A 12,655-nucleotide genomic window follows, 5' to 3' on the forward strand; every position below is an offset into this window, starting at 1 on the left:
TCACTTCTGCTAAGATACAAGAAGTGTGTTTACAGTGTAATATAAATCTGGGTTGGAGAATACCAATTTCATATAAATTAGACGGCAGAGCACTGTTCCGCTATTTTGTTGTCTAAATTATATGGAAATTGGTCTTATGCAAGGAGTAAGTCCTCACAGAACAGGGCCCTTAGGCTTTTGGTTTAATTATCATAAGCTTCCATTTAATTAAACTTATTAAATGGTTTGGTGTAAGAGCAGACTACAATTTTGCAGAAGCTTTCTGGAAGAGAAAAATATTTATGCCCTAGCTGCTTGTGAAGGAAATAACACTTTCCTTTAGAGATGTTTCCTTAGGTGTGAGTGAGGATCACATGGGCCATCCTCCCAGGCACCTTCAAACTCTTAGTACCCAGAGGCATTTCAACCTGTTCCTTACTACAAGGTCAGTAAGTTCAGTTTGTCCTGCAGCTGATATTTCAGTTTATGGGCTAGAAATTATAGGACAATGTTGGCATAAGAAGTGGATGTAAACGAACCACGAATACCTGGAAACTAAAAGAAAGTCCTAATTTATTGGAATAGGGAGGTTTTGTGACAAAACAAATCCCCAAAGCAACCAACGAAAAAAACTCCCAAACAAACCCTTATTTGCTTTCAGATCAGTTTGATAAATTAGTTTTGGACATTGTGTGATATGGTATCTATACTAACAGGAGATGGGACCTGAGGAGACATGAAGCCTACTCTCCAGTCTTTTGTTCATAGGCAGCCCTTTCATGAGGATTTACTTTAATGAAAATACGTAGCTAGTGGGGTTCACCCCAGATGTGCTGGCCACCTTCATATGCAATCATTGTCCATGGTATATACCAGTTTAAGCAGAAAAGACCTTATCTGAGACTTAGATATTCTAAAAATCCTGATGAATTTGACTCGGTGACTTCCTACAGAATCCTGGCTTTATTTATCAAGTTAAGTCTATAATGCAATCACTAGCATTGATGGCTTCTGGGAAATGTTACACCTCTTATTTTATTCTACAAAACATAAAACTTTGTCTGGGTTGAAAAAAAAGATACTTATTGATATTATTTATCTAAATATGATGTTGCGGAATAGCACTGCATATTAAAACTTGTGGTACTGTGTACTGACTGCTTTAATAAAGGAATAATTAGAAGAATAATTAGCTTAACATGAAATTGAGATGCTTCTTCAGGGACATGTGAGAAACTGATTAATAACAGGAAGGAGGCTGCTGTGTGTCAGGGACCCAATAAATATATTTAAGGACAAATAGGTAGAAAAAGAAAGTACACATTACTAATGTTGATAGAAAGCCTTAACTGCCTAATGAATTGCAGAAATTGGTTGAGAATAGTTAATCTGTGTGATAACATGACCCTGAGGGTTAGTTAGATCTGTGAATTCTTATCCCCCTGGGGACTTAGCAAGTTTCCAGAGATTCACAGCAAATTCTTACAAGGAAAAGGCATTCACAGTTGGAAGATTTCATGCAGGTTTTGCTTCTAAATTCTCAAGTTACACAAACCGCAATATACTATACTGAGAGATAAAGGCAGAGAGTGAAACTCAGTACTAGCCACACTGTTAATTAAAATTTTCACTTTCTAACAATCATGCACATTTGGATTTATTATGGGATCACATATAACTCCAGATGAAAGGAAGTGTTTTACCATAACAATACTTAATTCTTGGTTGCTTCTCCATGCTAAATTAAACTCTGTATATATACTGAAAAGCAAATGTATCAGTTGGTTTTTTCTTCATTGGATCAGGCATTTCTTACATACCCTTTATAAAAATTTCATGGGAAACTCACAGAAAAACCCACCTAACTTATATACACTAGAGCTATAAAGTGCTTCGTAATTGCAGTCTCATCAGTGTTTTAGGAACACTGCCAATGGCAAGGCAAAACACATATTCTCAGAGAGCCCAAGAGAAAATGTAGGCAGTGTAACATGCTACTGACCCAAGCAGTGGTGTGATTGTCAGGTTTCTTCTTCTGGAGCCAGTGGGCACCAGTGCTGCTGTGGGGGGAATGAAACATGTCCCTTTGTGAGCCAGGGAGGCTGGAAATGCCATTTCTTGTTTGCTTGAGATGCTGTGTCCTGGCTGGCCTAGGAGAGAGGTGCAAAATGAAAAGAAAAATTCTTCACAGAAGGCAGTTTTTACACCTCTCCATAGGACTATTATACTGGGATTTCCAAAAGAATTTAGGGCAGTTAGGCACCCAAATCCTATTGAAATCTCCTCTGAAAAATCTCAGCTGTAGCCATTACTGACATGTTATAGCAGTATAGCAGCAGGTTTTTCTTTTGAAGAATATGATAGACTCTATTGTTCTTAATATGGATGTAAAGGTGCAGAAGGGCGCAAAAAAGGAAAGACTCTGAGTCTGCAGTTCACAGTACCATGGATTGAAAGGATGTGTACGTCTCCATTTGTGTGAGGCATCTATGGATTGTGAGCTGCATTCATGTCCAACCTGTGCTTTTGTCCAAACAGTAATCTAGGGTTTGTGTTCCTGCACAGCATTAAAAGAGGTGAGTGAGACCAGAGAGTGATAATCCTGAAAATAAAAAGCAGACACACATTTTGTGACTATATACCTCTGTCTCACCCTCTAAAAAAAAGGCAAGATTTGTTTGTAACAGTGACATTAATATAAATGGTGTTGAAGGTATACTTTTCAGCTGATATTGCAAATGGAACGCTCACTGCATAGTTGTGCATAGGAGGTCCTGCTGAAAATACTTATATATAATTTAACAAAAAAAGAAGCTTTTGTACTAAGAAATTATGGCTTAAAGCTTTCTTATTTGGGAAAATTCCAGCCTTTGTGCTCATATCCCAGTTATTACAGTAAAGACTTCCAAATGGGAGATATTTTAGAAGAAAACAGTACCAGAGTGATAAGGGTACTGTGCTTATTTTTCTTCAAGCAGTGGTATGCTTTTAGTTTGAGAAGGAATTTTAAAAGGTTCTAGATGAGATGGTACAAATCAAACACATTGCTATAATATTTATATAAAATATGTCAAGAAAAAGCAATAACAGGGACTCTTATAAAACATTGCCTGAGAAACAAGAACAATAGCAGGGCCAGAATGCATCTTATTGACCGTAGTTGTATAAAGCAAAAAATGTATGAATCCATCTGTAGCACAGGACAATAAAAAAGATTTTAGAAACACAAAGCTTTTACTAAATAAGAACAACATCTCATTTGTCATTCCATTTAACTGGCCATTAAACATGGCTTTTGTCGGAAGACGTATACCTAGAAGACTTGTGTGGACTGCCATTGCTAAAAATACGCACACTGGCCAGACCAATTCCAGACTTTGGAATTAATATTTGCTACTACAGTATCTTTTCCTGTAGGGATATTAACATACAGATAACATTAATAGAAAGAAAATTTATTAGCAATGACAGAAAGGCAAGGCAGATTGGTGAGTAAGATCCAAGGGTATGAGGGGAAAGATCAAAAAACATCACAGAGTCTATCATCAGTCTGCTCCTGGGTACCTACAAGAGAAATTGAAGCTTCAAAAAGATGAGAAGAAAGCTGACGATGGGGTGACAGAAGCAGCTCCTCTCCAGGACAATGACAGAACAGTAATTATAGACAATAATGACATGCGATGGAGAGCTTTACCCTCCAACTTTACAGGAAAGGATCTAGGCAAAACACGTGTATCAACATACTCTATGATACGAAGGATAGGGAATGAAAGGAAAGGTGAGATGCATTCTCTGTCACAGCCATATCACCATGCTTATGGCATCAGGAGCAAGGAGAACCTGATGCAAGAGAAGCAAATCGATGTGTCCCTCTGCAGAAGACAAGTGGGGCACTTCAAAGCCAAACTTGTGGTGGCTGGGCAGCGCCTGTGTCCTGGATGATGCTCAGGGCTGTGCCTGGAAGGCTGAGCCTTCCTCTTGCCATGACATACCGACAGCCTGCAGAAACTGAAGATTATTGCTAGATGCTGCCAGCAACGACCCCGAGAAGTAGTACTTACATATTTATTTCAATTTGTAATACATATATGTACAGTGCTTCCTGTAGGCTGAAGATTTCACAAAACAGCATCACAGGAAGCGTTCGAACTGCAGCTGCTCCTACAGAAACACTGATGTTGAAAGACAGTTGACAGCCCCCTACCACGATCACCAGCTCTGCATGCCCACAAGTCAGAGTAGCAGAAAAGTAGCACGCAGAAGTAGTGCTTCAAGCAGGGTTTTTTGGAGTCCCATCTGACATGGTGCATGGCTCCCCTCCCATGCCAAATTGGCTTGTGCTTGACCACTCTCCCTGCCCACAGCCACCACCCTCCTGACACCATGAGGACAGCAGACTATCTCATCCTGAGCTTTCCAGCACTGTGGCTTGTGATCTGGCATATTTTTATTCAGAAGAGAGGCTAAAGGATGGCTGGGTATGAGATCAACGAAGTCAAGAGGCTGTTTCAGACCATAGGCTTGAGGTGTCTTGTTGCTGACTGCCGCCACGCAGCCAGGCTGGTTGGGATCAAAGTGCCGTGGCTTCGCCCTCTGTTACTGCCTCCGCACAGGCAGAGGAGGTTTGTTTTCATTTTGCTCAAAGTGGAAGTACAGCAAAATAAAGAGATTCTACATTTCGCTTTCAATAAGGAACCAGAACAGTAAGAGTTAAAAAAGAAAAACAGTAGCTTCAGTGAGTGACAGTGTATTTCCAAGACCTGCACTCTTTTGTCAAAGGGATGAGCAAGTAATTATTAGATGAATATTCAAAGTCATAATTTTAATTATAACTCAAATCAAGTCCAACTGACAGCAACCAACCCACTACTAAACAAGTTGATATTACTTTCCATTGAAATATTTCTAGTTCTTTTGGCTGTAGTTATTAAAACTTCTTTCACTTACCTTACCTTGTCAAGAATAATTGCTTACATGAAGCTCCTGTCAAAACTGCATGACTTTTTGTTTACAGTATATTAGCAGCTAGGGAACCAGTCAGGGCTGTAGGACAGTACTTCCTTGTAAATAACACTTCATGAAAATAATAAACACTGCGGACACACTTATGCTGTCATGTGAACTCAGAGCTCAGGGTTGTACTTGGTGGATTTCTATCCCATCCTACTGCTCACATACTGACCTGTTCTTTGCCTCGAGTCTGCACCAAGGCGGATGGGTGACCAGCCGGGGAGCAGTCTGTGTAGTGGGAGCACCCTGTCGATGCTGCTGGCTCCTGCCACGTGGTGCAGAGAATTTTGGGGCCCACCTACAAGCATTAGCCATAACCAAAGATCCCCATTGTCAGTTCTGCATAGTGTATTGACAGAGTGCTGAGTCTGAAATGAAATAAATGCAGAAATTTTTCATGTTTGCATGCACACACAAGTGCTCCCTCTCTCTCACACACAGAGATACTATAAGGACTAATAAAAGATCAAAAGCAAATAAATGAAGCAAATTAATGGAAATGAAGTGGAAGACTGTAATCACAGCCAACCATGCAAAAAAAAAAAAAAAGCTCCGAACAAATTAGTATGTAATACACTACTTCAGACAGATGTTCAAATAGGAACAAAAGGAAATAAGGAGGAAAACCATACAATGCTGGCTTGAGAACTTTCAGGAATACAAAAAAAAAAAAAAAAAAAAGAAAGAAGATAATTTCCCATTTAGCCTGGAGCAGAACTAAGGCTGGATTCTGATCCATTGAAGATACTTTTCCCATTGCCTTCAACAAAATCACCATCCAGCCTCTGCAATCACAGCTGAGAAACATGTTTCCTGAACATAAAAGGGCAGGGCTGTGCCTCACAGGGCCTTGGGTTCCTGGATGCAGGTTAGCAGTTAACCCCAGCCCCAGGGTTCTGCTTGACTTTCACAGTATTTTTCTTTCTGCTCCTCTGTAACTATTATTGCCCACAATTTTTAACCATGAATATCACAAGTGGGATTTTTTTTTTACCTTGCTAGGATTTTGGAACATTTGATTTCAGTTGTGATCATAAACAGATAAACCAACTGCTGTCAGTGTGAGAGCTGCAGTGTGTAACTTTAGGGAATGGCTAGAGCAGCAAACAGGGTACAGAGCACTGCATCCGCACCTTCATAGGCACAACTGCCAGCTGTCCAAAACCTCAAAAGTTCCCAGCATGTTCTATCTGCTCACTCAAAATGAATTAAATATGTCACTGTTTGGAAGGAGAGGATTCACACAGTCATTAGTGATTCACAGCAGTTTCACATCCTCTGCATTTTCTGCCATCAAAATATTCAGTTTTATTTCAGTCATATAACTAGTTTTCAGTCGACTCCTTTAAGGCAAACTGTATTGGATGTGGATGGATGCTGGTAACTTTGTACATTTGTCACTGTAATTTTGCCATTTCAGAAATGCATTCTCAGATGTTAGAAACCTGTGTTGTAAGATGTAACATACACAACAGATTAATGAAACGGTCTTCTCGATCGTGCCTGATATTATTAAGAAACAGGAGAATTTTGGAGTGAAACCAGTTAAACAGCGAATCAAAACATTTTCACAGAAAGGACTTACATTTTGGAAAATGCATGGCCTTTCTTTGTCCCACAGTACAAATGGCAACAGGATTCAACTGTGTTTTGACTCTAATGTCATCCCGTGGTCTGGTCTGTCCCCTGACCTGCAGCATTGCCAGGTCTCTGCTGCACATGTAGTGTATCATCTGCCCACTTCCTGCACAAGCAGCCTCTGCTCCACTGCCCTCTGCAAGTTTGGTCTCAAGCAGGTGGTTATCCCACATCAAGCAGATGCTTAAACAGTTGGAACTTCCCCCTCAAAAATGCATCAAACAATTATCTGTTTTGTACCTATCTGTTTTCTGATTTTCTCATTTCTGATGTGGTTTCACTGGCTGACTTTACTCAACCATCTGCTATACCTCATTTAAAGGTCAGCAGCCTTTACATGTTGATCTTCCTGAAGATCCATGTTTGTTACACAAACCATCCTTAAAATCAAAACTTGAGCAGATTGAATTTTCTATAACGGACTATCCTTTCTCTTTCTATACTGACTTGAACTCCTCTGTTTTCCCATGCAGAAAGGCTTTTTTGTAAGCATAAGAATCTGCATTGTCCACCTTGTGGTTGCTTAGTCCAAGTCCTGCTCAGCTCTTTCCTCCACAGAGAAACATTGCCTCAGCCACACTGATGTGCAGCTTAAATTGTTTACTGGTATGGTGGACGGCACACCCTAGCTCAACAAGCCTGTCACCTCCCAGAGGGGCAGGGTCATGAGTGAACCTCAGATTGCTGTTAGATTGCCAGACTGTCTTTAACCTGAGGTATTGGCCATCACAGGTCTCTCCACTGCCTTCTCAGGATAGATCCACATGTTACCAGGAGACACCAAAACCTGTCCATTGTTGCCTGTAATCTTGAAGCTGACGCTTACCTTACCTTGCTGTTGGGCAGGACTGATGATTGAGTCTCCTCAAATGGGGTTTTAACAGCTGGATGAATGATTTCTTGTCCAAGGAGTAAAAACAGTTCTTGACTCATTATGCCAGATTGAGCAAAATGCCTTTTGGAAGCAAAGCAGTTAAAGACTTTCCCATCCACTTAGTTGAATTTGTCTGCAATCAGTTCAGGCACAGGACTTACTGTGCTGTCCTATCTGCACTTTGAATCTCTGAAGAATTTCTGAAGAAATCAGCTCCCTGAGTGGTAAGATCCTGAGTTTGCATACTGTGAAGGGCTGGAGTCCAGGAACAGAGCCATGAAGCTGAAACCTCATCCCTCTGTATCTCAGTTACATCTGATAGCTGGGGAAAGGGAGAATTGCTTATCAGTAATTTTATACTCTAGAAGTACAAGCCTGACTTCTCCACTGCTGTGCATGAGAATTACTCATTACACTACCAAATCAACTAGGAGTATTATTCTGCTGTTGCTCTGTTATAAATGAGGGTGAGAAGCACTGGAGATCTGAAGCATTTATGAGAGTCACAGTGACACCACTGCAAATTGCCTTGTATTTTAGTTATCAAAGAAGGAAAAGAAACTGGCCTTTGCTGAGAAGTATGCTGCTGCACCAAGATTGCTTCTTGTTTCTGACCTACCTTGTTTATAAAGTTATACATTTACTTTTGAAGTCAGTGGAGCTATCACAGATTTGAACTTCATGTAATTAGGAGAAAGCATCAGGTCACAAAAATGCAGAGTATGCCCTACCAAGTGAGGCAAACAGGATTTGGTGGTCTTGACTGGAAGGAACAACACAGAAGCAGATAAAGTGTATTCAACAATAAATTGCAAAAATTGCAGTTGGCTGTGACACCCATCTTGATGGGCTTAACATTATTGTAATAAATTTCATTCATCCTGTTCCCTTTCACCATCTGTCCACGTTCTTCCCCATCCATGCAAACACTCTTCTCTGAGCTGGTACTCCTTACTTTGTTGTGAGGGAGGTGCCTCGTAGTTTCTAAAAAAAAAAACCAAACAAATTTTTATTCCCTTATGCCAAAAGATAAACACGACAACTCATTCAAATAATTAAAGGCTTATTATTAAAACAGAAAATACTGAATAAATTAATTAAAATATTTAATATTTAATGCATTGTGTCTTCCCACTGTTTTACATAGTGCACCAGGATAATACTGACATGCTCTTCAAGTGAATACACTCAGAGATCCAGCTTCTGTTCTAACTGCAATAGCACGGCATGGAAACTAGGAACTGTTTAACAGAATTGCAGGCAGAGAAAGATTTAACAGAATTAATGGATACAGAAAGATGTCCCTGAACCTCTGTTTACCCTCAAATTGTATATATTTTTTTCAAGTAGCATCAACTCTTTTGGAAAAAAACTTTGCTTGATAGAGTAAAAATTCTTATGCTTTGTGTGAGGCAACAACAAAGTCTGGAATTATATTATACCAAAATATTTTTGTAATTGCCCCTAAAAGTCAGTGATTTTCTGATGCTGTATTAGATCATAATATAATACCCCTTATCAGCTGAATATATGGCCGGGCCAAGCAGCCCTGGAACAGTATTTATGTTGATTAAAAAGAATTTCTCTGCAAAAGTTTTAGTCTTAGCAAACAATTTAAACTTAATGTGCGCCTCTGAATTTATCTTTCTTCTCATGTCAAGAAAGTATTTGCAGCAACATTATCATTAGGCATAGTTTGTGATATTAGGTACATATGATGGCAATTAGAGGCAGAACCTCTGAAAATCCTGGTAGTATACCCAGGCATGGCTACAGCTATTTTAAGCAGATTTATACTTAAGGCATCAAAGAATGTCACGGAGAGAAGAAAATATGGTAACTGTTGCTTTAAATTATAGCTATCATTACTTCAAAAGGTTATTCAATCAGAAACCACTGCAGACTAAAACTATTTATGTCTTCTGACACTGAAAGGAAAGTAGGCAGTTTCAGCCTGTCATCTCTTAATTCTTTTTTTTTTCTCTCTCTCTCTCTTTTTTTTTTTTTTTTTTTTTTTTTTTAAATAAAAGAAAAGTACAGTTTCGTCTGTAAGAAATAAGTTATAAGTCCAGAAGGAATGAGTCAGAACAGGTCTCCTGCTTGGTTTTGACCTTTCCCTGCCTGTCAGCCTCATTAAGTATTGCAGGTTCTCTGCTAGTTATTTTGCAAAAGCTATTGGAAAAATGAAACAAAACTGTGCAACGGTACTGCTTTGGCTACTTGGACACAATGCACAGCACTGTTTGCCCAGCAAAACAGTTTGTGTGCCAAGTAGTAACAGGTATAGCTTTTTTACTCACATGAAAATTTTTCCCTACGAATCAAAAAGACAGAAGAAGTGAAGCCATGGCTGCTTGCAGAGTAAATTTTGAACAAAATTGTAAGATCATGATTAAATTATCCAGGGGGATTCGTGACCTCTTCTAGCAACAAGAACAGACCTCTCATTAGTAAAATGTTTAAAAGCAAGGAACTTTCTATCCAACAAAATGTTTAGAGGTTGGCCTGCAAAAATTAGCAGCTAGAAGTTCCAGAAGTAAAAACAAAACCAAAACCAAAACCATTTTCTTTTGATGTGCCTTTTACCCCTTCCCCTCCTGATGCACTTAATGTGCTGAGCAAACAATGACAAAGAAGTGTCATTAAATAAAAAAAGAAGAAACTCCTAAAAATGAGTGAAAAGGATCTCCTGACAAGAGAGAAGAGAAAAGGATGTGTCCTCCATGCAAAAAAAACATTCCTTAAGCAAATGAGCACCCCATATTCCCAGCTGCAAGTAAGCAGTAAGATGCACAGGTCTGCAATTAGGAGGGAGGTGGGTACAGAGGTGAATTTCAGACAATTTTGTGGTCCGGGCTTTGGGAGACCAGCCAGTGGAGTCTGAGTAATTATGCAGGGCAGATATAAACAGCTCATGACTAAGCTTGTGGGGTTCCTGTATTATGACAATGTGATATATAGTTTGAATGACAACAAGTTCATCACACAGACAGATATAACTGAGGCAAGAGCAAAAGAGCCCAAATCGAGAATCAAGCCTGTTTTGCAATTTTGAGAAAAAGGGACCATTTCTGAAGAATATTTCCATTTTGAACGAAGTGGCTCTGAAAGCACTGACCACAACCATAACCGTGACTGAAGGTTTCTGTAAGGCTCTCTTCAGCATGGAGAGCAATATACCAGGTAAGCAGTCAAGCCCTTCCACTATCGAATGTTTCTTGTTGATTTTTTTGCTCCCAGTACAGCTGGTTTAAGACCCAGCTACCTGGCAGAGTAGCACTAGGCAGTCACAGCTTGGTGGAAGGCAGAGGGGTGCTTCAAAACAAAACAAAAAAAGGTAGTTTGCAACCCAGCTGACTGGAGGAAGGTGCTGCAATATCCTATGGCAGCTGGTCCCTGGAGTGCATCCAGAGTAGCCAGCTTCAAGGAACCGGATTGCTGACACCATTCTCCCTACCCAAGCACTGAAGCCACATTGGCTCTGCTTGAAGTTGATCCTCTGCACCTACAGAGAGAGGGAAGTCAAAATCAAACAGGATCCGCACAGAACGCAGGGCCTGAAATTTAGAAAAATGTCCAGTAAAAAACAAGCAAAGAAACAAACTAAGTGTTACACGTGTGGCCACTCTTTTCATGGTTGGCATTTTAGTTGTATTTCAAACCATGCATATAGCATTTTTCACCATTTGCTATTGTGATTTTTTTAATAATCTTTCCTCCATAGAATCCGTTTGTGAAAAAACTTTTTTACATTTCTCTGTTTCTCTTTCCAATTCTGCAATATCAATTAATTAGCAAACAGTTTGCACCATTTATAGATTTGTACCAATCACCACAGTGAAAAGGGAAGTTACCTGGCCCACATCTAAATAAAGAAGCAGTCTGCTGTTGATACCTGTTCTCAGCAAAATTACTCATAGTAGTTTGCTCAGGCACAGAGTCCAGAACAGCTTTTCCCCACTGAGATTCACGTGCCTTTTGGTCAGAAACGTCATCCCAGCTTGCTACTTTTTTTTGATGCATGAGCGGGAGAGAACACAAAGAACAAGTATCTTCCCTTACGTGGATTAAAATAAATAAATAAATAAATAAAAATTAAGAATCACTGAGCACCTAAAGGAAATTAAAGACATAACGAAAAGACAAAAGATTCTATATGAAGAAATAGCTGAAGAATAAGCATGTAAATGACACTGAAAACAGGAAGAGGTGATCAAAACCTTCTAAATGTTTTGATTCCACAGGGCCACTGTCCCTTCCCAAGGGGATCACTGTACTTTCTAGATGTCATAAACTACCTCCCTGATGATAGCTGGTCTCACTTGAGACAGAGATGCAGCGAGACTGCTAGCACTTGAGTGCAGACAGTCCTTATGATAAGTCATGGAGAAGTAAAAAGGCTGCTGACAGTCAGCTATGTGTCTTTTCATTACAGGTAACTACTGCTTTAAGCAAATTGTTTCAGGGATTGGAATGTAGCAATAACTGATCTAATTAATGTAGGCTGTAATTTAGGAGGGTTCATTATGTCACAGACATTATGACTCCTGGGTATTACTAAAGGACTCATTTGTAGTACTTGAAATGAATTTCTCTGAACACATATAATGTCACCTGTATAACTAGTATGAAGCTTTAAGATTATCTGACATATTTAAAATCTCTGACTTTGAGCAGGGTTAAGTTTCCAGACAGTAATAAACAAATCAGCAAAGCGTATAGATTTACTGCTTGCCAAGAGAAGAAAAAAAAAGATTTAATGGCTATTTCAGATTGAAATGGCAAGTAAAATCTGTGACAAAACTACAAAGGAAGCCAATAAATCATGCCAAAGGAAATATATATCATGACTAAAGACGCGTGTCCGTGTGTCCCGTCCCCCCCCCCCCCCTCAATTTCTGGGTACTATACCTGTTTACTTCATCTATCAAGGAAAAAGTTTAACAGCTTCTTAAGAGAAGACAGTTATTTATTATTTCTGCTCTAAAAGCTCCCATGGACCTTCCTTCAGCAGGAAAGCAAGCCTACACTTCAGGTAAAAAACCCAACTATATGAAATCCATGAGACAAACGCATAGAAGTGTGTAAGTAGGTTTCAGTAGTACAATGCTGAAGTAAAAAGCGAGTTGTGATTGAGTTTAAATTAGTAATCTG

Source organism: Leptosomus discolor, chromosome 8 (genome assembly GCF_034619465.1).
Source record: "Leptosomus discolor isolate bLepDis1 chromosome 8, bLepDis1.hap2, whole genome shotgun sequence".
Taxonomy (NCBI): Eukaryota; Metazoa; Chordata; class Aves; order Leptosomiformes; family Leptosomidae; genus Leptosomus; species Leptosomus discolor.